The 24931-nt window shown below is 33.7% G+C and overlaps 1 long non-coding RNA gene across 1 annotated transcript; it reads right to left on the bottom strand.

Moving 5' to 3' along the window:
• Window positions 1-4923: 4923 nt before the first annotated feature.
• LOC127719018 (uncharacterized) lies at window positions 4924-23479 on the bottom strand. The gene is made up of 3 exons (XR_007990104.1): window positions 22445-23479; window positions 8466-8591; window positions 4924-5145 (listed from the first exon to the last, which is right to left on the bottom strand). It is a non-coding gene; the product is annotated as an uncharacterized LOC127719018 (long non-coding RNA).
• Window positions 23480-24931: the final 1452 nt, after the last annotated feature.

The raw sequence follows: 24931 nt of genomic DNA, 5'->3' as shown, positions 1-24931 counted from the left end.
ATGACTTTACTAATGAAATTCTTTTGTATTCACATTTTTTTTTTAGATCTGCAATCAGTTTTCGATAAACGGATTAAATTTTTGCCAGTACTGTCGAGTTTTAAGGATTTGGTCACATGTGTGTGTATACTCACGTCATTGTGTTGTTATTCTTACGTCATCGTGTTGTTATACTTACGTCATCATGTTATAATACTCACAATCGTGTTGCCATACGAACAGCATCGTGTTATCATACTTACGTTATCGCGTAGTCCTTCTTACGTCATCGTGTTATCATACAAACGTCATCGTGTAGTCAAACTTACGTCTTCATGGTGTCATACTTACGTCATCGTGTTGTTAGACTTACGTTATCGTGTTGTTATACTTACTTTATCGTGTTGTCATACTAACGTCATCGTGTTGTCATACTTACGTCATCGAGTGGTAATAGTGACATCATCGTGTTTCCATACTTACTTTATCGTGTTGTCATACTTACGTCATCGTGTTGTTAAAGTTATTTTATCGTGATGTTATACTTATGTATGAGAAAATCAATGCATCAATTTCCACTTTTGACGATGAAATTTATCATACATATCCTGTTTGAATTAATTTTCACAAGTCATTTTTGGGCCCTTTATAGCTTGCTTTTCGATGTAAGCCAAGACTCCGTGTTGAAGGCCGTACTTTGACCTATAATTGTTTACTTTTACACATTGTGACTTGGATTGAGAGTTGTCTCAATGGCACTCATACCACATCTTCTTATTTCTATATATGAATTGAAGATTGATTAAGTGTTGTGTGTTTAGCGTCCGCTGGCAGAACAAAAGTTTAGAGCCACCTCAAGGCGTTTGAAAAATATGGCATGACTTGTTGAATGAAAGGGCATACATTTTACAGTTTTAAAAACTGTGATTTATTTTTAAATGACACGTCCATTTGTATATATGTATATAGCTGAAAAAATACAGGAATATAAGAGAGTTCCAAGAACGTTGTTGTTTCAATGTTGAGATAGCAAAAGTCGTATCACGTGACATATTTGTATGCACATCCCTAACGTTTTTTAACACAGGCAAATTAATAATGATTTTAATAGATTTCCACTATAACAAGTTAACCACTTACGTCATCGTGTTGTTATACTTACTTCGTCGTGTTGTCATACTTGCGTCATCGTGTTGTCATACTTACGTCATCAAGTGATAACAATGACGTCATCGTGTTGCCATATCTACGTCACCGTGTTGTCATACTTACGTCATCGTGTTGTTTAAGTTACGTAATCGTGTGTTGTTATACTTATGTCATCGTGTCGTCATACTTATGTCATCGTGTTGTCATTCTTACGTTATCGTGTTGTCATAATAACGTCATCGTTTTAACAAGGTGATCTTGTTGTTACACTTTCATCATTGCGTTATTATACTTACGTCATCGTGTAGTCATACTTACGTTATCGAGTGGTCACAGTTAGGTCATCGTGTCGTTACATAAACAAGAAGTTGTTATTCTGATTATTAGTAGAACAGATTGAAAATCTTTTTGGAATCGGCCCTTGTGTGAAATAAATTCAGGGGAAATTGGACATTCATCTTTTCGGATGCGTAATCAGTGCTCTTCGCTAAATAATAATGGACATGTTGGCAATTATACTATAACACATTAACTTCACTCTGACATAATTATTTACGACTTTACTTAAATAAAGAGGAATGGCGTTATTTAGTTCTGTTTCTGTGCTTTAAGGATATTCGCTTCTCCTGTATTAGAATTTTTGCCAGATATTCGGAATCCTCTGGTTTAATCCATGTAGTGCTATTAAAAAAAATTGCCCACTAACCCCTAATTTTCTTTTCATAATATTATTACATATAGTTTTAAAAGCCGTATTTAAAAATCTTATAAAATCCTTGTTATTTTTTCATAGTTTTTGAAAGAGAAAAGGTGCCAATGTTAAATGTAAGAAATATCTAGAGAGAATAATTTCCCGCCAAATTTTCAATGGCTTATATATCGTAAACAAGCAAATTGACCCTTAATTTTTTTCTGCTTTTTTAGTTCCTTTATTCATATACTATCAATTTTTAACTGTGTTTTAAAAAGCTTGTTATTTTGAAACAGAGTAACAAACATCATTAAGCATGATTTTTACATCTACAAATAATACAGGAATTTACAAGAGTCTTTGATCAACTCTGAATCCTGTTATTTAAAAAAAAAATACTAATTTTCATTACATAGACTTAGAAAATAAATAATGTGATGAGAAAATCTGATTCCTCCTTTGGAAAAAACAATAGATACTTACCACTACTGTCAAATATGGGTTGTTCCACCCGTGCATAAAGTTGTTCTAAATTATATACTATGTGTTGGTTTCTAAACATCAAAAGTAGGCCTAAAACTAGAAAAATAATTAAATTTCTCATATTGTTTCACATTTGTTCCTAGTATATATGCAATTGTGTATGAAAAAGAACTCCAATCTGCTGTATTGATATATCTTTAATTTATGCAAGAAGATCACCAGTGATGACCACGACACATTAACCGAGTGTGAGAAATAAACTGGACAATGTAAATCAATGCATCAATTTCCACTTTAGACGAGAAATTCATTATACACATCAATAAAATGAATGCTTTATTGTTGCTTGTTTAGCGTCCACTGGTAGAACAAAAGTTTAGAGCCACCTCAAGGCGTTTAAAATTTGAACACATGTTGAAAATACGACATAAAGCTGGTTGAATTTAAGTGCACATATTTAACAGTTGAACTGTGATTTTTTTTAAATGACACGTCTATCTATCTATATGTATATATATATATATGTACTAGAACACACCTGCGACATCGCGGGTCCGTGACTGAATTACAGTACCTACGCATTATTTTCAGCCTGGATGTTTAGTTTTTGTATTGTCATTTGATGAAGTCATGCTTATTATAAGTTGCACATTTTTCTCTGCTTTCAAAATCTTTCTGTTTGAAATCGGCCTGGTTTTCTTACTACAACCGGAAACTACTTGTTGATACATGTTTATTGTTTTGGTCAATGATTGAATTTAGTAGTGTCAATCCCTGTATATATAATGACGAAGTTCGTGTGTGATTATGACCCATGTATATAGCTAATCCAATTTACACCGGTGGTGGTTGAACGTCCAGATTGGGTAACAGGTAACATGTACTATTGGTATCGGTGTTGGATTCGACCTGGAACTTGTTAATTATTGGTAATATTAATATAAATTTTCATCAACACCATTGTCCTATATTAGTTATATATGAAGTTGAATTATTTGATTCGTCGTGTTTACATCAAGCGGGCTAAAAAAGTTGGACCTCGTTATTTTAGAAGTATGGATAGTTAAAAAGATACAGTAGATTGAAAAAGTGGTATCACGTGACATTTTTTTTTGCACATCCCTAAAGTGTTTTTAACACGGGCGAGTTAAGCAAATGTAATGATTTTAAAAGATTTCCACTTAAAAAAAATTGACTATACGCTTTTCTAGTTCAACCCCCTCACCCTGATGGAAACCTTTTGTATGGTAACATAGCCGATATGTAACACAGTTGATGTTTTGATACAGACGATGTTGTATTGATAGATTGTGTGTGTAAAATAAAATCGGAAACGGTAAAACTAACTATCTCGGAAATAAATTAGTTGCTCTATCTCGTTTTTAAATTAGTATATGGCATGCATATGCATAATTTGAGAACAGTTTTTAAAATCAATCCACAAAATTCATTAAACAGTTTATCATGTATACATGTATATGAACATAGGTGACGTGTATTACAGTCTTAGACGTAACTTCATAGGGAAGAAACAATCGCTTTTATTATACTTCATGTTCAAATGCTAGATTTTGTTCGATTTATACGAAGGAGATAATTTACTCATTCCCATGGCTTCATTTTCCTGACATTAGGTAGCCTTTTGTGTACGCAGGCAAGTAAAGGAAGTCAACTTTGAAGCGCTGTGAATAGATATTTGGGTATATATATAATATATATTTTATTTTCTATTTATTAATAACTGAAGTGTGTATAATTACAAGATAACTTTTGAAACACATGGAAATATTTTTGGAGTACTCGAAAAAGCTTTAATTTTTCGTTAATTCTATGTAAAATGACGGTGGTCATGGATACAATAAACAAGCTCCGTTCGAAGATGGTCATGCTACCATTTGACTTCAGTTTCTAAAACTAAATAATAAGGTTCTAATATCTCGCGTAACTGTTGTGCACTTTTATTTTAAAAAGTGGCAAATTTAGAAGGTTATTATTGTTACCTATGTAGGAAAAAATACTACCGCTTTCCCTTTTACTCTATTACTCTTCTATTCGCGGAGACGCGTTATCAATTGTGCGCCATATCAAATACGGATTGTTGTAATGTACAAGACGTCATAGTTTATAACTTTCAATTTTTAAGGTAGTAATAACAGAGAGCATTCAGTAAAGTAAATTGAATAGCACATAGATTATAGAGAGTGAGAGAGCTGCAAATTGTTAATTTTTGTATCTATAATAAAACAGGGGCGAAAGATACCAGAGGGACGTTAAAACTCATAAATCGAAAATAAACTGACAACGCCATGGCTAAAAAAGAAAACGACAAACAGACAAACAATAGTACACAAAACACAACAAAGAAAACTAAAGACTAAGCAACACGAACCCCACCAAAAACTAGGGGTGATCTCATGTGCATTAATAATCGAGGGAGCTCTATAGCATTTAGCCTTAATCTACAGTAGCAAGTCTCATAGTAAAGGAGTTTAGTTGGTGCCAATAGGAAAGCGTATACGTTTTATAATGTCGTATCATCTCACTAGTACCTTTTCAATTTATATTGGTTATTGTGAAGTTACAATGACAAAGACAAAGTATATTTTATACAATACATTTAATGTATAAATACAAAAATATATTCATATATGACAGAACGGATGAAAACGACGCTTTACTAGGCGCATTGTTTAAATTACATGCGTCCTCATTACAACAGGTGGTGCATATCCAGCTACTTCCTGTTTGATCACATGGGTCGGATTCCGAATGTTCTTTTATTTGCAGGTGACACGAGGAATTTTTCGTACAGGTCTTGATTATTGAAAGCTGTTCGCTCACCTCTGTAAAAAAGAAAAAAAAAATAACACATCATTTAAAATTATAAATGCATGGTAATTGATAATAATTTAAATATGTCGTATCTGCTTCTTAACAAAATATCTACAAGAGAATGAAATACGTAGTATATTCCTCAATGTCTTCTGTTTACTTGTGTTGATCGGTTGCTGACTCATTGACGCACACTCCACATTTCGTCCGTACAAAATAAATAGGACCACTTAATTAAATTGTTTACAATATATTTGTGAATAAATTAACGAATAAGTCATCAAATTCACATTAGTAATAGCGAACAAAACTGACATGATTCGAAGAGGTTTCTAAACACAATACCTCTTACTAATGGACCTTTCGGTAATTGAAGCAAGGTTGATTATATGTATCAACGGGAAAAAAGTATGACAAATAAAAAGTTGGTACAATGTAATGCCCAAACACATAATTAACAGCACATGGTGATGATTGAATTCCGCAACCTGTTCCGGTCGTTCGTGGCTTTTGGCATTACCTACTGTTAAGAAGTCATCGCATTCACTTTCGTAGCAATAACGTCATTATTTAAATGTATAAGAACTTTAAACGGTAGTGAAAAGAAACTTATTGAACAATCGCAAAAACAGCAACCAGCAGGAACCCGATATTGTACAGACGTTGCTATTTGGTTGAAAATAGGTCGCATTGTTCTAATTTAAATTCGTTTACAGATTGCAACGGTGCAGGATTCTTTGATTTTATTCTATTCATTTTAGAAGAAAACAATGTGGTCGATCGTATGTTAGAACTTCTGGCGTTCTCGATCACCAGGTTAGCTGCGGTGAATTTTTATGATTCATAAATTAATAACAGACTTCTCATGTGTTCATGCTTGCTTCGGACCCAGTTAGAAATTAAACAACTGTACCTAGATTGCAATCGTTTTAAGGTATGATTAATCGCACAGTTACGTCCAATTTATCATGCAGGGCCGATTTCCTTTGAATTTATTCCAGATCAGGGATATTTTGTTAGAGTTCTTAAATCATATATTGTGATTGGTAAACGCGACAAAAGGGCATAAATTCCACAATAGATGATTTGAAATTGTATTCTGTGGTATTTTAGGCTATTTTTCTCTATTCTTTATATTTCACCACTCCATTATTCTCTATTCTTTGTTTTCTTGGCCCATTTTTCTATATTTTAATTATCTATATCATTTGCCCATTATTCCCTATTCTGTAAACCCCCATCCACACACTCAAAATTGGTTAAAAATCCAAAGACAATAACATATTGTATTGTCATTCATTACAAATGCATACATTCAGTTGGATAGGGGGTCTTCATTAATATCCATAGAATTTTTTAATAATTTGTCAAAATGTAGTTTATATCATGCTTTTTTCAAAAATATAAATGCATACACTAAAAGAATTAACGTTGATTTTTCTTGCTCGTCACCAGTAAACAAAATTTGCAACCAGCAAATTATTAATTGAAGCCCGCAAATCCCTCGAAACAATACCTAGTGTTATCTTAATAAATTTCAAAGCTGAATTTCATGACTTCTGGTTTACTTCTGATTATTTAACAAAAATATTTAATTTCTTTAAGATAGCTTAAAAGATCAAATTTGAATAATTCAGACAAATGTTGAGCATTTTCCGTTTAGTTAACTATGTCCTTATATGTAGTTTTTATCCAACGCCATCATAGGTTTGAACGTTTGTTTTCAATTTAGACCTGTTTATATTTTTTCGTTTGGGCTTGTATTATATTTGCCTTCGGATTTATATGATCCTATTTCGACTCTTCAAAATTCAAGAGTCCATTCTAAAGTGAGATAAATTATATGGCCTTCCAAATACCGTTTCGATTCCTAACATCACTGAAGAGATATTAATTGTCGAAATCCGGATATGCTGTACAAATTTTTGCACCTCATGTTTACGGTATACCATCTTTTCCGCAAGTTTTTTGTTTTCTGTTTGGTATTAAATTAATAATTAAGATCCATTTTGTTACATCTGGTGATACGTTTATTTGGCAATCGCCATGGCAGTCAGCAGTGTTTGAGAACATCCGTTGTTTGACCTGCTAGTCAAATGCGTTTTGTTCAAATATACTTTTTCACTTTTTTTGGTCTTTTGGAAAATGTTGTTTGTGCTGTATTTAGACCCCCTCTACCAAGAAATTTGTTTTGCATGCACATCTATAAAAATTGCGGATTTTATCCAACGCAATCATAGATTTGAACGTTGTTTTCAATTTAAACTTGCTTATATGCATTATATTTATACTATTACATTATTTAGCGGTACATGTTGTTTTGAAGTCTTTTTGATACAAATTGCAAATTTTACATTACTTTGAATATACCGTTGTTTGACAAGTATCGAATCCTGAATCACATGACTTCAGATTACATTCTATATAATTAAAACCTGAGTATGAAACTGTTGTCAAACAAATATCGAATCCCAAATCACATGACTTCAGATTATATTCTACGGATTATACCTGGGTATGACACTGTTGTCTGCCAAGTATCGAATCCTGAATCACATGACTTCAGATTGTATTATACCTCAGTATGACACTGTTGTCTGCCAAGTATCGAATCCTGAATCACATAACTTCAGATTTTAGTATACCTGAGTATGATACTGTTGTTTGACAAGTATCGAACCTGTATCACATGACATCAGATTATATTCTGTATGATTATTTATACCTGAGTATGACTTAGCCGTCTTACAGGTATCGAATCCTGAAATACATGACTTTAGATTATATAATACCTGAGTATGACACCGTCGTCTGACAAGTATCGAATCCTGAATCACATGACTTCAGATTATATTATACATGAGAATGACACCGTCGTCTGACAAGTATAGAATCCTGAATCACATTACTTTAGATAATATTATACCTGAGTATGACACTGTCGTCTGACAAGTATTGAATCCTGCATCACACTGCTTCAGATTATATTAAACCTGAGTATGACACTGTCGTCTGACAAGTATCGAATCCTGAATCACATTGCTTTAGATACTATTATACCTGAGTATGACACCTTCGTCTGACAAGTATCGAATCCTGAATCATATCGCTTCAGATTATATTATACCTGAGTATGACAATTTCGTCTGACAAGTATCGAATCCTGAATTACATTGTTTCAGATAATATAAATTATACCTGAGTATGACACTGTCGTCTGACAAGTATTGAATCTCGCATTACATTGCTTCAGATTATATTATACCTGAGCATGACACTGTCGTCGGACAAGTATTAAATCATTAATCACATTGCTTTAGATTATATTTACCTGAGTATGACACCGTCGTCTGACAAGTATCGAATCCTGAATCACATTGCTTCAGATTATATTCTCCTACACACAGAAAGTTGTTTCGTTCATTTTCACATTTATAACACATAAGTCCATGGCTTTCTGAAGAAAAAAAAACGATAATATTACTGTTACTGTCAATTAATCAATTTAGTTTTGAAGCATGGGAGATAACTCTCAATGTTCTTAGTTGAATAACAGAGTTCTCCTTTCAAGCAATAAAGATGTGAGTTAAAACATGTTTGATCTCCACGTGGGGAATGATTTATGTACATATGATCTATATATATAAAATACAATAACAGCCTTTGTATAAGGTCGACAAGTGGGTATATCGACCAAAAACACACTATAAATATTATTACCCACAATACAATACTGCGATTCGGAAACTGTAATACATTCATTTGTTTGTATCGTTGAGTTGCTGTCTTTTCTACATTTACCTTACATATCCCTTTATTTAAATTGGGTTTGTTAGATCCCTTTTACACTTGTACGAATTTGAACCGATCTTTATTTGAATCGATCTTAGAGAGACCAGTTCGATTTACATATGCACAAGCAAGATCGATCGAAATCGATCTTATTTAATCTAGTGCGTTTACACTGCAACTTAAAAAGAACTGGTTTGATCTATTGACTTAACATTTCGTAAACAAATAATGGTAAAAAAGAATAGTAGAATAACGTGTGCATTTCGCGCGGACAATGAGACATTGCAAAACGCATGTAGAAAATAGTTGGATCATTGGAATTTTGTATGCAGATATTAATTCTTTTTGTTTCATACGTCAGAAGTCATTAGGTCTACGTCTTTGAAGACGAGGATTTGCAGCTAAGAAATAGAATGTATCGATTGAGAAAAATGATCCGACAACGGTAGAATATATGTTTAATTTTATTATCCCATCCATCGTTTTTTAAAACACGTGTGTTTTTGTCGCCGAATGTGCGCAGATTTATTTTTCATATCCAATTAAATATAAAATTCAATTGAAGAAAGTTCGATCGATCCAAGCGTTGACACTTGAAGAAAGATCGATTCAAATAAGATCGATCTTTTTAAAACTAACTCTGGAGGTGGATTTTTTAATTCTGATTGAAGATCGATCTTTCCCATTTACATTTTTACAAGTGTATAAGGGGTCTTTGTAAAGTTTACTAGTATATTATATTTACATATATCTATCATACAATAGATAAAAGAAAATTTCATTTAAAAAAAAAAGTCACATGCTAGGTAAACTCAATTTGCGATAGTAAAACTTACGTTTTACGTAGACCAAGCTTAAAATACAATACACATATATCAAATTAGACACCAATTAAACGAAACAAATAAACATATATTTGATTTGTCGCTATTAATAGAATCAAACGATTATGTTCAATTTCTGTCAGTGGACATTTTCTAATTTTATTTTACCCATCATTTATTTTGATAGCTTACAACAGCATGTATTCCCTGTGGAGCCTCTTCGTGACACGGGCAATTAAGACGTAGAGCGTTGAAGCTTACGTTATGTGTTATATCCAATTACCTAACTGTTACAAGTTATGTAAAACTATAAGGGACTATATTCCAAAGCATTATTGTCAAACTAATCTAATTTTAGATTTAATTGTCAATTACATTAAAAAAACTGAAGCATTCATCCCCCGATATGTCATTGGAATTTCTTAACGTTATTTATTGAGCTTCCTTAAGAAGTAACGATTTCTTGTATGGAAAGAATACTACATATAGAAATGATACTGTCTTCTTTTTTTATTGATGATATAACTGTGTAGGAATCTGATAGTAGTAGTTCTTCTGCTAGCTGAAATTTAACTACAGATGTATTTTAAAATATCTAACTCAAAACTGAGCTTGTCTATTTTTTTGAATGTAAAATAAGTTCAAGTATTGTGATGATTATGAGAGAAGAAAAAAAATAGAAAGGGCATGTCCTATCTATACAGAGACGGAATCATAACTTTTGAAAGGGGACTTGAATTGCATAAAACGTAATAGATACTGCCGAGCTGAGCAAGGCGGAATGTTTTTTGGACAGTTACTGACAGCTAGTTCAAAATCAATAACAACTAACACAAACACAAAAGACACAAAGTACAGATCTGAGAGTACTCGCACTTACTGACAGCTAGTTCAAAGTCTATAACAACTAACACGAACACAAAATACACAAAGTACAGATCTGAGAGTACTCGCAGTTACTGACAGTTAGTTCAAAGTCAATAACAACTAATATAAACACAAAATACACAAAATTCAGACTTGAGAGTACTCGCAGTTTCTGACAGCTAGTTCAAAGTCAATAACAACTTACACGAACACAAAAGACACAAAGTACAGATCTGAGAGTACTTGCAGCTACTAACAGCTAGTTCAACGTCAATAACAACTAACACAGACACAAAAGACACAATGTACAGATCTGAGAGTACTCGCAGTAACTGACAGTTAGTTCAAAGTCAATAAAAACTAACACGAACACAAAAGACACAAAGTTCAGATCTGAGAGTACTCGCAGTAACTGACAGTTAGTTCAAAGTCAATAAAAACTAACACGAACACAAAAGACACAAAGTACAGATCTGAGAGTACTCGCAGTTACTAACAGCTAGTTCAAAGTCAATAACAACTAACACAGACACAAATGACACAATGTACAGATCTGAGAGTACTCGCAGTTACTAACAGCTAGTTCAAAGTCAATAACAACTAACACAGACACAAAAGACACAAAGTACAGATCTGAGAGTACTCGCAGTTACTGACAGCTAGTTCAAAGTCAATAACAACTAACAAACATAAAAGACACAAAGTACAGATCTGAGAGTACTCGCAGTTATTGACAGCTAGTTCAAAGTCAATAACAACTAACACTAACACAAAATACACAAAGTTCAGACTTGAGAGTACTCGCAGTTACTAACAGCTAGTTCAAAGTCAATAACAACTAACACAGACACAAAAGACACAATGTACAGATCTGAGAGTACTTGCAGTTACTGACAGCTAGTTCAAAGTCAATAACAACTAACACAGACACAAAAGACACAATGTACAGATCTGAGAGTACTCGCAGTAACTGACAGTTAGTTCAAAGTCAATAAAAACTAACACGAACACAAAAGACACAAAGTTCAGATCTGAGAGTACTCGCAGTTACTAACAGCTAGTTTAAAGTCAATAACAACTAACACAGACACAAAAGACACAATGTACAGATCTGAGAGTACTCGCAGTTATTAACAGCTAGTTCAAAGTCAATAACAACTAACACAGACACAAAAGACACAATGTACAGATCTGAGAGTACTCGCAGTTACTGACAGCTAGTTCAAAGCCAATAAGAACTAACAAACACAAAAGACACAAAGTACAGATCTGAGAGTATGTACTCGCAGTTATTGACAGCTAGTTCAAAGTCAATAACAACTAACACGAACACAAAAGACACAAAGTACAGATCTGAGAGTACTCGCAGTTACTAACAGCTAGTTCAAAGTCAATAACAACTAACACAGACACAAATGACACAATGTACAGATCTGAGAGTACTCGCAGTTACTAACAGCTAGTTCAAAGTCAATAACAACTAACACAGACACAAAAGACACAAAGTACAGATCTGAGAGTACTCGCAGTTACTGACAGCTAGTTCAAAGTCAATAACAACTAACAAACATAAAAGACACAAAGTACAGATCTGAGAGTACTCGCAGTTATTGACAGCTAGTTCAAAGTCAATAACAACTAACACTAACATAAAATACACAAAGTTCAGACTTGAGAGTACTCGCAGTTACTAACAGCTAGTTCAAAGTCAATAACAACTAACACAGACACAAAAGACACAATGTACAGATCTGAGAGTACTCGCAGTTACTGACAGCTAGTTCAAAGTCAATAACAACTAACACAGACACAAAAGACACAATGTACAGATCTGAGAGTACTCGCAGTAACTGACAGTTAGTTCAAAGTCAATAAAAACTAACACGAACACAAAAGACACAAAGTTCAGATCTGAGAGTACTCGCAGTTACTAACAGCTAGTTCAAAGTCAATAACAACTAACACAGACACAAAAGACACAATGTACAGATCTGAGAGTACTCGCAGTTATTAACAGCTAGTTCAAAGTCAATAACAACTAACACAGACACAAAAGACACAATGTACAGATCTGAGAGTACTCGCAGTTACTGACAGCTAGTTCAAAGCCAATAAGAACTAACAAACACAAAAGACACAAAGTACAGATCTGAGAGCATGTACTCGCAGTTATTGACAGCTAGTTCAAAGTCAATAACAACTAACACGAACACAAAATACACAAAGTTCAGACTTGAGAGTACTCGCAGTTACTAAAAGCTAGTTCAAAGTCAATAACAACTAACACAGACACAAAAGACACAATGTACAGATCTGAGAGTACTCGCAGTTACTGACAGTTAGTTCAAAGTCAATAAAAACTAACACGAACACAAAAGACACAAAGTACAGATCTGAGAGTACTTGCAGTTACTTACAGCTAGTTCAAAGTCAATAACAACTAACACAGACACAAAAGACACAATGTACAGATCTGAGAGTACTCGCAGTTACTGACAGCTAGTTCAAAGTCAATAACAACTAACACAGACACAAAAGACACAATGTACAGATCTGAGAGTACTCGCAGTTACTGACAGCTAGTTCAAAGTCAATAACAACTAATATTAAAGAAATCATGTATTAAAAACTAAACTTTCAATCAATACACATCCAATATTCAATGGATTTGTTGCAAAGACGTCATTAACAGTCAAAGAAAAGTAAAACAATTCATTCATAGAACTTTGAAATACAATATTGAATTTTGACACTATGTCTTCTAATTCACAAATAGTATACCAGAAATTCTTGGCCGTTAATTTATACTTTTGCGGTGGTATGTGACTTTATGAAAACAGTATTTAGCTATGTGAAAATTCAACGGTAATTCTTTCGATATAAACTTTGTAAGTCTTTTTGTGTTTTGTGATATTATATGTCATATGATTTATAATATTGGATGTAACACGTCTTCTGATAGGCTGAAAGTTTTTTGTCTATCAGCCCAAAGACTCTATCAGCTCAATTTTGTCATGCGACTCTTTAAAAATGGAATTTCGAATTAAATTATAAGGAATGACTGTAATATTTGTTCTATCTATTCGAAATAACCCCAAAAAAATGTGTGCATACTTTTAAATAACTCGCTACGCGGGTTATTCAGACGTGTACACCACATTTTTGAAAAAAAATATTACAGCCATTCTTAAATACATGTACGTGTTTTTCGTCGATCCAAATGAGTGTAATTGAAGATATGAATATTAATAAATGCTGATATTAATATAAGACAATGCTATGACAACCTAACAACACAAAAAAGTCATCTTAAATTTGTCATTATAAACATTTTCAGTTCTTAACAGCATCCAAGCATATATATAATCGTCTGTTTGTCTTTCCGTCTTGTCGTTTTTGAAGTTGTTTAGTCATGGTGTTTTCGGTTTCTATTTGACAAATGACTTTTGATTGTACTTTTGGTTACTCTCTCGCCCCTTTTTACGCATTGTTTTCGGGGTTACTCTCTCGCCCCTTTTTACGCATTGTTTTCGGTTTCTATTCGTCTTATGAATTTTGATTGTCCCTTTGGTATCTCTCTCGCCTTTTCTATCGGATATATGTTCAGAATGGAATATTGAACAACGGTCGGCATTAAGAATTTAGATCACACCGCGTGACAAAGTTACTGTCATGGACACTTAACAGCTGTAATTGATTCGGATATATTTGTCAATATCTTCTAACCCATTGATGATAAGTATCTCTATAACATAAACATGATAAAACAATGAACTCTTCCGATAACGATCGATTGGAATGTAAATGGCAAAGACTCGATTTTATAATTAAATTATTCATATTCACGGACTTCAACTTTGACCTTCCGTTAACTTTTAAAAACAAGGTTTAAGAAGACATTTAGCTGACGATTATATAATGTATTGTTTGCTGACATACATTGTTAAGTCTGTATTTCCTCCAATCGTCGAAATATAAAACACATATAAAGAGACAAAAAAAAAAAGAGACAATGAAAAACGTTCTCGATAGCGCGTGGGAACTTTAAAAGAGACGAATTGCGCATCAGTAAATTGTGTTATGTTAATGTTATTGGATTGGTTTCGTGGAAACAGGAGTTTTGTCTTACAACTGTTCAGCTCTGATTCTGAATAAAAAGTCAATGTTTTGTCCTTATATGAGGAGCATGCGCAACCAACGTTGTTTTTTGTTTTGTTTTTGTTTTGTTGCATTCATAAGTAACGGACACGTAGGATTTATTAAGCAATAGCTGAAAATCTATTATATATAATTTTGTGGAAAAGACGAGTCACCCTGTTGAAACATTTTACAATTTGTTTCTTTATCAACAAAAAGTGTGCTTCTATATGCTCCAAATGTATGTGCATTAGTATTGTAAAAGCGACCAGTCGAACTGGTATCGGACTTTCCAATTTGTTTCTGTATGCTCCAAATGTATATGAAATAGTATTGTGAAAGAGACCAGTCGAAATATTGTGGGACTTTACTATTAAATAACGCCTCAAATGTTTGTGAATTAAGATCGTGAAAAGAAACGGATCAGTCAAATGTTGATGGTTATAACAATTTGAATAGTTTAAACATGCCTGCATTTGTTTGCACCTGTCCTAAGTCAGGAATCTGATGTTCAGTAGTTGTCGTTTGTTGATGTGGTTCATAAGTGTTTCTCGTTTCTCGTTTTTATATAAATTAGACCGTTGGTTTTCCCGTTAGAATGGTTTTACACTAGTAATTTTTGGGGCCCTTTATAGCTTACTGTTCGGTGTGAGCCAAGGCTCCGTGTTGAAGACCGTACTTTTTTACAAAAAAACTATGTCAATTAGACATGCTTTGATACTATATATGCCCTTGAATTTTTACTAGATAACATTTTTGTTCGCTTTGGAGATTCCGTATATCGTCAGGTTATCGGAATTCCAATGGGGACTAACTGTGCACCACTTATTGCGGACCTTTTTTTGTATTGCTATGAGTTACAATTTATGACAAAAATCAGTAAAGACCCATCGAAACAACATCTGATACACAAATTTAATAATACTTTTAGATATTTGGATGATATTTTGGCTCTCAATAATGACGACTTCAGTATGTATACTAAAGAAATTTATCCTGTTGAACTTACTTTAAATAAAGCTAATACTAACAATGACCACTGCCCTTTCCTCGATCTTGATATCTATATCATTAACGGAAAGCTTAATACTAAAATATATGATAAAAGAGATGATTTTTCATTTCCTATCGTTAATTATCCATTTTTAGATGGTGACGTTCCCTTGTCACCATCTTACGGTGTTTATATATCTCAGCTTGTACGATTCGCTCGTGTATGTAACAATGTTTTAGATTTTAACGAGAGAAATTTATGTATTACTGAAAAATTATTACACCAGGGTTTTCGATATCACAAACTAGTCAAAACATTTACTAAATTTTATCATCGGTATAAGGACATCATTCGTAAATATAGCTCAACATGCAGACTTCTTATACGTTCAGGTATTTCACATCCAATTTTTTATGGAAATATTCTTTATAAAGCACAAAAATGTCAGTATTCACCTCTGAAACTAACAAAACCTTTAAATAGACTTATTAAGAAGGGATATAGTTACGATACTGTTGTCAGGTCATTAAAGATTGCATATTTTGGCGTTAATATTCATTCACTTATAGGGTCTTTGCATCGGCACTAAACACATTTATTTAAAAACCAGTTGTTGGCATGACACGGGTTATGTTCTTCTCATATATGTTATGATGGTATGATACTAAACCCCTAACGGGAAGGATTGTGCCTGATATTCATATGATGAAGACATAATCTTTCAATCAGTTTAATTGAAGTCTGGAGCTGGCATGTCAGTTAACTGCTAGTAGTCTGTTGTTATTTATGTATTATTGTCATTTTGTTTATTTTCTTTGGTTACATCTTCTGACATCAGACTCGGACTTCTCTTGAACTGAATTTTAATGTGCGTATTGTTATGCGTTTACTTTTCTACATTGGCTAGAGGTATAGGGGGAGGGTTGAAATCTCATAAACATGTTTAACCCCGCCGCATTTTTGCGCCTGTCCCAAGTCAGGAGCCTCTAGCCTTTGTTAGTCTTGTATTATTTTTAATTTTAGTTTCTTGTGTACAATTTGGAGTTTAGTATGGCGTTCATTATCACTGAACTAGTATATATATTTGTTTAGGGGCCAGCTGAAGGACGCCTCCGGGTGCGGGAATTTCTCGCTGCATTGAAGACCTGTTGGTGGCCTTCTGCTGTTGTCTGTTCTGTGGTCGGGTTGTTGTCTCTTTGACACATTCCCCATTTCCATTCTCAATTTTATTTGACCTATAATCATTTTTTTTTAATTTTATAAATTTTGACTTGGATGGAGAGTTGTCTCATTGGCACTCATACCACATCTCTTATATCTACTAAATGTTTGTTTTTACAATTTGCTTCTATTAAAGACAAAAAGGTTAGAAGTAGCATTGAAAAAGATATCTGCCGACTGCTTACACATGTTACAACATTTTAAAATGTACTACTATATGCTCAAAATGCATCAGAATTAACATCGTGCAACAGACCATTAGAACTGTTGAAACATGTACACATTTTTGTTTAGAGGCCAGCTGAAGCCCGCATACGGTGCGGTTTTTTTCTCGCTGTGTTGAAGACCCATTGATGGCCTGGGGCTGTTTTCTGCTCTTTGATCGGGTTGTTGTATCTTTGACATATTCCCCATTTCCATTCTCAATTTAATCATTTGTTTCTCTTCCTCAAAAGCATCTAAGTAGAAATTATGGAGGAGATCAGCTGATCTGTTGCAACATTTTCCAGTTTGCTTTAATTCAAACAAAAAGTATACGAATTACTATTGTGGAAGAAATCAATTTGACTCTTCTCTAGGGAGGTTTACAAATAATGAAAATGTCAGATACGTCTCATTACCAGCTTTCAACAGACGTTGTCTTCAATTATATAGATTTATTACTGGAGAAGAAAATAAAGTGTAGAATATCATTGATAGATGAATCAAGGAAAATAGAATCGATGGAAACATTTTCTTAGCAGAATGCGCACAGAATTTCTTCTTTGATTGCAATTAATGCACCAATATTAATTAAGGTTTAACTACACATGATCAAGCAGAACGATATTATTGTCAATTCTGCGAATTAAAACGAACTGTCAAACGCATTTTCGGTACTAAGGAACTGGTTACTTCGAGCTATTGAGTATAGCAAAGAAAGTTGATATACATATAGGATTTGTCAAAAGATGTTTGAAAAAATGGACCCTTTGAATATCACAGCGTTCTGTTTGGAAGTCTATGAAATATGAACCGTAAAATGATTTCCGTTTTAGAGTCGTACATTTTCTTCATATCGAGTTTTACGAATTGGAAAGAGTACGTGACAGATACATGTACAATTCAGGGGTTATGGTGGTTAGTTACATTTATTTTTACCGAGACATCATAAAAGAGGGGCGAAAGATACCAAAGGGACATTCAAACTCATAGATCGAAAATAAACTGACAACGCCATTGTTAAAAAAGAAAAAGACAAACAGACAAATAATAATACACAAGACACAACATAGAAAACAAAAGACTGAGCAACACGAACCCCACCACAAACTGGAGTGATCTCAGGTGCTCCGGAAGGGTAAGCAGATCCTGCTCCACATGTTGCACCCGTCGTGTTGCTCGTGTTATTACAAACCCAGTAAATAGTCTAATTCGGTAGGTCACATTCGTGAAAAGGGAACGGGATTGTAGTTACGACATAAGGAACATAATGATTTTAAGGTATATGATCAAGTTTTGAGAAATTTCACGCAAAACATACAATAGTAGGTATATAACATGTACAATTAGGAAAAGAAATGAAGTGGAATGAACAATATAATAAAATTACGTGAAGATTATGAAGTTATTTCCTCATTCAGACTTTCATAGTGTATTTCATATAATTTACATCTGCCATGACCATGGGTAAAAGTAAAAATCGTTGGTAGTTTTAAATATCACTTTGCATTTTGGACAAAATATTAAATATAAAAAAGTTTAGGCTTCCCATCTATGAATCACGATTCTTAAGCGGAGTGGCACTTTTAAGTTTCTGTCGACAAACATTCTGTTTTCATTACTTGTGTCAACATTATGGTGCAAATTGTAAGCGACTGTATCGCTTTATTTAGAATCTAATACTTTGTTAATACTAATTAAATAAGTTGCAAAGTAATGTGAATTTCTGTAGACTGCAACTAATTACTTGTTTCAACATTACCATGCAAACTGTCAACAAATGTATCGCTTTATTTTGAATCGAATACTTTGTCAATACAAATTAGATAAGTCGCATAGAAATGAGAATTTCTATAGCATGTATACACTGCAATCTATCATTTGTTTCCGATAACTGACGACCTTACGGTTGTCAAGGATTTAAATGAAGGAAAATACCTTCGAGACTTTTAACATTATTGCAAATAAGGGTTTTATTCCGTTAAATGGTATTCATTGTCTACTGGCTGTTATATACCGGTTTACTTTAATGTTGAAAGACCATATATCGGGTTTTCAGACATTAATTAATCTTATGTAGTCTAGTGCCTAGCGCTAGAGCGTAGCTATGTTCTGCGTGCAGTGCACGCATAATCTGTCTGCAGGCGGTCTTGGGCCGATTAAGGCCCCGAATGGGTCCAGGGCAATACCCTGGTATTGAGCAAGGGTCGAATCCACCCGGAAGCTCATACAAAAAACAATTTTGTTATGTTGGAATTTCATTTTTTCTGTCTGATATTTTTTAGAATTATATGCAATGACAGGATCTAGTTATATATCGATAAAATGTTGGACTGGTTTATTGACAACAATTTATTTATAAACCAGTATAATGCTACGCTAGTAAGTTGCCTTTTGAGTATGCTAGATAACTCGACGGAGACACAAACGACTTTTAGGGAGTGATGCAAACCGTATACTATATAAAGTAGGCCATAACATAAGGTTATGAATTATATAATGTCATTGATCGATTTAGTCATATGCTCTAGCGTTGTAGGTTTGACCGCGATGATGAGACCAACGCAGTCGGCTGATAATGCAAAATTCAATACAAAAAAAAAAGTGCACCAATGAAGCCGATATTGTTGTACATTTGTACAATTGATTAGTATGGGGGAAAAGGGTCTGGACAACAAATCATGGGTCCAGGGCAATACCCTGGTATTGAGCAAGGCTCGAATCCACCCGGAAGCTCATACAAAAAACAATTTTGTTATGTTGGAATTTCATTTTTTCTGTCTGATATTCTTTAGAATTATATGCAATGACAGGATCTAGTTATATATCGATAAAGTGTTGGACTGGTTTATTGACAACAATTTATTTATAAACCAGTATAATGCTACGCACGCATAATCTGTCTGCAGGCGGTCTTGTTAATTTTACTTATATATTATGCTTGGCATACCGATAAATATAAAAAAAAGGAATAAAGGGAAATTGTTATACACAAGCGAGTCAGCAATCTATCGACTTAGATAAAACAAAAAGTAAAAAGGACATCTAGATATAAACAAACGTCCTTCAACAATGGACACGTGTCTATATATCTAGCTTTAAACCGGCCTGGGCAAGACAGTTTTGAAAAAAATGTAACAGAGACTATCAGAGATCTGTCTTTGACGCCAAATTTCAAAATTGACTAAATTATACGGACATAACAGCTGACTTCCTGATTTCGTCATGGGTAAAGCGCACAATCATGTACATGTAGCAGGGTGTAACGAATTGTTGAAATCTGTATACTGTTCAGTTCAGTTCAGTTTCTTATATGTTCCTCCATTAATTGTGGAGCACTACCCATTGGGTATAATTGTAGATCCTATATACACCTTAAAACAGAAGGAAACATAAACTAGCCTCCAGTTTTGTTTAATGTTTTGTAGGGTATATATGTAAGACTCAGATCGACGTCCGGTCTCTAATCGACGTTCGTTCCTCAAATCGACGTCCAAATCTGACGTCACAATAAGATAACAATCCAAATCGACGGCCAATTTTATGTCTCTCTAATCGACGTCTTTTTTGTTTTTCTCAAATCGACATCCAATTTCGGACTTCTCTGATCGACGTCCGTTTTCTGGAATTGTCGCAGTGAAATGCCAATTTTATTAAATGGTGGGTTGAACCTAAAACTCAAAAGATATTGAAAAAGATAATTCCAAAAAATTATACTTTTCATCAATTGGCTGTACGTTTTAATTCTTTCTATTGTTTAAGTCAGAATACTGCCCTATAGATGTCTTTCGGTTATCTTTGTCTTTGACAAAACGAGACAGATAATATAAACAAAGATCAATTCTAATATAACGTTCTTCTTTTGCTATGGAAACAAAGCCATGTTCTTATTCCAATAAAACATGGACTCCATGAAAGTGCAACTGCAGAGATCAAAATTGACATTTGTATTGCTGTTGCTCGCCAGGAAATTAAATAAACCATTCTAAATTTAAAGTAAATATCTGTTTATTTTTTAATCGTGAAACGGTTGGTTCTCTTTAACGATTTGGCTTCATCAAATCAAAATGGATGCCTTTCCAACGCTTATTATAGGTCCTGTTCGAAATACAAAAGTTCTAAATTTTCCTATTAGAATCGATATAGTTCTATCATATCATGATGTATGCTCATTTTAACATGGGTAGGCATTATATTTGTCAACATTTTACACTTCGCTAACGCTCGGTTTAACTATATTGACAAATATAATGCCTACCAATTTTAAACTGAGCATAGAGCATAGATTAAAAATTATTTCTTAATTTAAAAAAATAGTGATTGCATGAAATAAGACAACACGATGAGAGTCTCCTTATCGATCAGACGTCGTTTTTTTTTATTCGTTACGTTACATTAGACGTCGGTTACAGGATAAGAATATTGGACACCGATTTGAGAACATGACGTTAGATTTGGACGTCGATTTGAGGAACGGACGTCGATTAGAGATCGGACGTCGATCTGAGTCTAACATATATAAGACGGCAACCAAACGACACAAACAAATAATAAAAGACGTCTAGGGGTCAACATATATGGTTTTTAACTTGTTAACTGATAAGTGATATGCAAATAACATTAACTTACTGATTTCATTAGTGTAAGCATCACAAGGATGAAATTGTATCTTATATGACAAACACACATGTCGAATGTACTATAGTTTAAATCACACCACCATTTAAATACTAGAAAATGGTTTTGTGTGTTGAGAAGTGCAGAACAAGGAGAAAACGCGAACACAAAACACCAACAAATACATTAAGGAAAATTTTGGAGGCCTACCACATTTTCTGTACAACGTTTGTGTTTGTTTGTTTTCTTTTTCGGGTTTTCGATATGTGTTTCATTTTTGTTTGTGTATTCGGCATACCTCGACAAATTATACATAAATCTTTCGATGCTTGCCGAATGTGTTATTATCCTAAAATAATACATGTATTTATGAAACCTGATGTTCAGTGGTTGTCGTTTGTTGATGTGGTTCATAATTGTTTCTTGTTTCTCGTTTTTTTTTTTAAATAGATTAGACCGTTGGTTTTCCCCGTTTGAATGGTTTTACACTAGTTATTTTTGGGCCCCTTTATAGCTTGCTGTTCGGTGTGAGCCAAGGCTCCGTGTTGAAGACCGTACGTTGGCCTATAATGGTTTACTTTTACAAATTGTGACTTGGATGGAGAGTTGTCTCATTGGCACTCATACCACATCTTCTTATATCTATTTAGTACAAACCTGAACATAAATAGGCCAGGACCACGGCAAAAACGACTAAAACTTCCATTCTATTCAAATATTTTCATTCACTGTCCTGCACTCATATTGTCATTTCTACATTTTTTAAATATTCAACGCCAAGTGAACTGTAATTAAAAGTAACTACAATGGGATTTTAGTTACATAAGTTAATATCGGAATATTGACAGCTATAATTGTCAAAGTCACATGGGCTGCAGCAAAAAAAACGACATCAGATATCAATACTTGCTAACGGCAAATTCAACTTTCACACCTTGATCGTAACAATTATTACGTACTCTTTATATCTGTTTACATTATACAGACTATGATCTTTTGAGGCATCGTTCCTGTAAATGGAATTACGATAATTACATATATATTCCTTTATTGAAATCACTTTTGTATTGAATACTTTTCGAGGGAGAGTAGCTGTTCCTTTTAATGGTTTATCATTGGTCAATGTTATTTTAATAAAAACATTGAGTTGATTAAAGGAATAAAAGTTGCAATAGCTGTAACTGTTAGATCTCCTGAAATTTTACCTTCCGATTGTTCAAAACTACCATACTCTGTAAAATATAACAGATAAAAACAGAATAATGGTACAGGACAAATTTAAATAACTGCTTCTCGACAAATCTGTTACATGTGCTTACGACCAAACAAATTCATTTTCATTAATTTATTGAGTACACAATGTACATGTACGTAATAATTTCGGTTCCCGTTATTTGGAATTCATTTCTAAAACACCCGTGTTGATCATTTGAAAGTCATACACCATACAAGTCGTACACATACGTAACTTAGTGAGAAAATGCACTTCATAAAGTATGTTGGCACGTCAATTCCTGTATTAATTTGTCTGCAGTTTTTCAATCATCTAATTTACAGAATCTTGAAATTAGTCTGGGTGCAATATCAGTGTTAATTGTAAGCTTCTAATTAGTCTGAAGTTTTTCCAATTTCTAAAACACATTTAGGATAAAGATTATTTCCTTTCCAATACACAAATCATTGATAGTTCATCGCTTGTTATCTGCCAAATGATTGGTTTTGATCTTTACGATGAAACAAATTAAGTTTTCTCTGATCGATTTGGTCCCAAAGCTGATGTAAAGTAAAGAGGAATTATTGGAATGTCTTTCAATTGATTCGATTTGTTTGCTATTAGTAGTGTACACTCGAGGCATGATCAATGAAAGGAAATATCCGTAGATTATAACCCGGTGTTATGTTACATGTATTGCTGATACATTTCTGATTTTTCACAACGGTATAAAACGCTTCAGGTGCGATGCTTTTTGAAAGAAACTTATGCATATGCATCAGTCTCAAAAGACTCACATAAATATATCAACGTGGGGCTCTGTTGACAAGGCATGTCAGATTTCGACTTTAAATAATATCTTCCTACATCTACAAAATCAATTGGTAGTGACGTTCAATTGGAAATCGGACAAATAAGAGTTTATAGTGTGTCTTTCTATGTTGTGATGTTACACTATTGTTTCAGAAAACGGGTGAAGGTTTGGTACCATTAAAACGTTTAAACCCGTTGCATTTGTTTGCACCTGTCCTAAGTCAGGAATCTGATGTTCAGTAGTTGTTGTTTGTTGATGTGGTTCATAAGTGTTTCTCGTTTCTCGTTTTTTATATAGATTAGGCCGTTGGTTTTCCCGTTTGAATGGTTTTACACTAGTAATTTTTGGGGCCCTTTATAGCTTACTTTTCGGTGTGAGCCAAGTATCCGTGTTGAAGACCGTACTGTGACCTATAATGGTTTACTTTTATAAATTTTGACTTGGATGGAGAGTTGTCTCATTGGCACTCATACCACATCTTCTTATATCTAATTATAGTGTAGAATCAGTGATTTTCCAAATGAGAGAAGGGGCACAAAAACGTATGCATTCAAATAAAATTCTGATCCCACTTTTCTTATACGGTGACAAATTATCAAAAAGATGTGACATGACTGACAATGAGACAACTCTCCATCCAAGTCACAATTTGTAAACCATATTTCGTTAGGTGTAATACGTCATCTCTAGCTGTTTTAAAAAGTTAAAAAGAATTTATTCGTAACTAGTTGATTATTTTTCTCGCTTGGTTGCTATTTCATTGGAGTATATCCCACAGTTTCCAGATCATCCTATATATAATATGAAGTATTTGCCGAATGAAGTCAAGAAGCTATCAATCGACCAATCATTAAACGGTTTCCTGTGGTTGATACAATACGACAGAAAGTACCAACGTTATATTTCATTACGCTGATTCTAAATCTGGTATTATTGTTCGCGTTGAAAATTCAGTCGGACACCAACTTGAAGGCTATTTTTTTTTAATATATGTTAGATGCATGATTTTTTATTATTTTTTTTGGCTTCGTACTATCTGTCAGTCACTGTAAGTTCTCTCAGATGTGTACCTAGTGTCTTTTTGTTGTTTGGATGTACTAGTACCCGGCCACATGCA

The sequence above is a fragment of the Mytilus californianus genome, unplaced genomic scaffold (genome assembly GCF_021869535.1).
Source record: "Mytilus californianus isolate M0D057914Y unplaced genomic scaffold, xbMytCali1.0.p SCAF_10, whole genome shotgun sequence".
In the NCBI taxonomy this organism is placed as follows: domain Eukaryota; kingdom Metazoa; phylum Mollusca; class Bivalvia; order Mytilida; family Mytilidae; genus Mytilus; species Mytilus californianus.
Note: the sequence above shows the minus strand (reverse complement) of the source record. Positions and strands in the feature narration are given on the sequence as shown.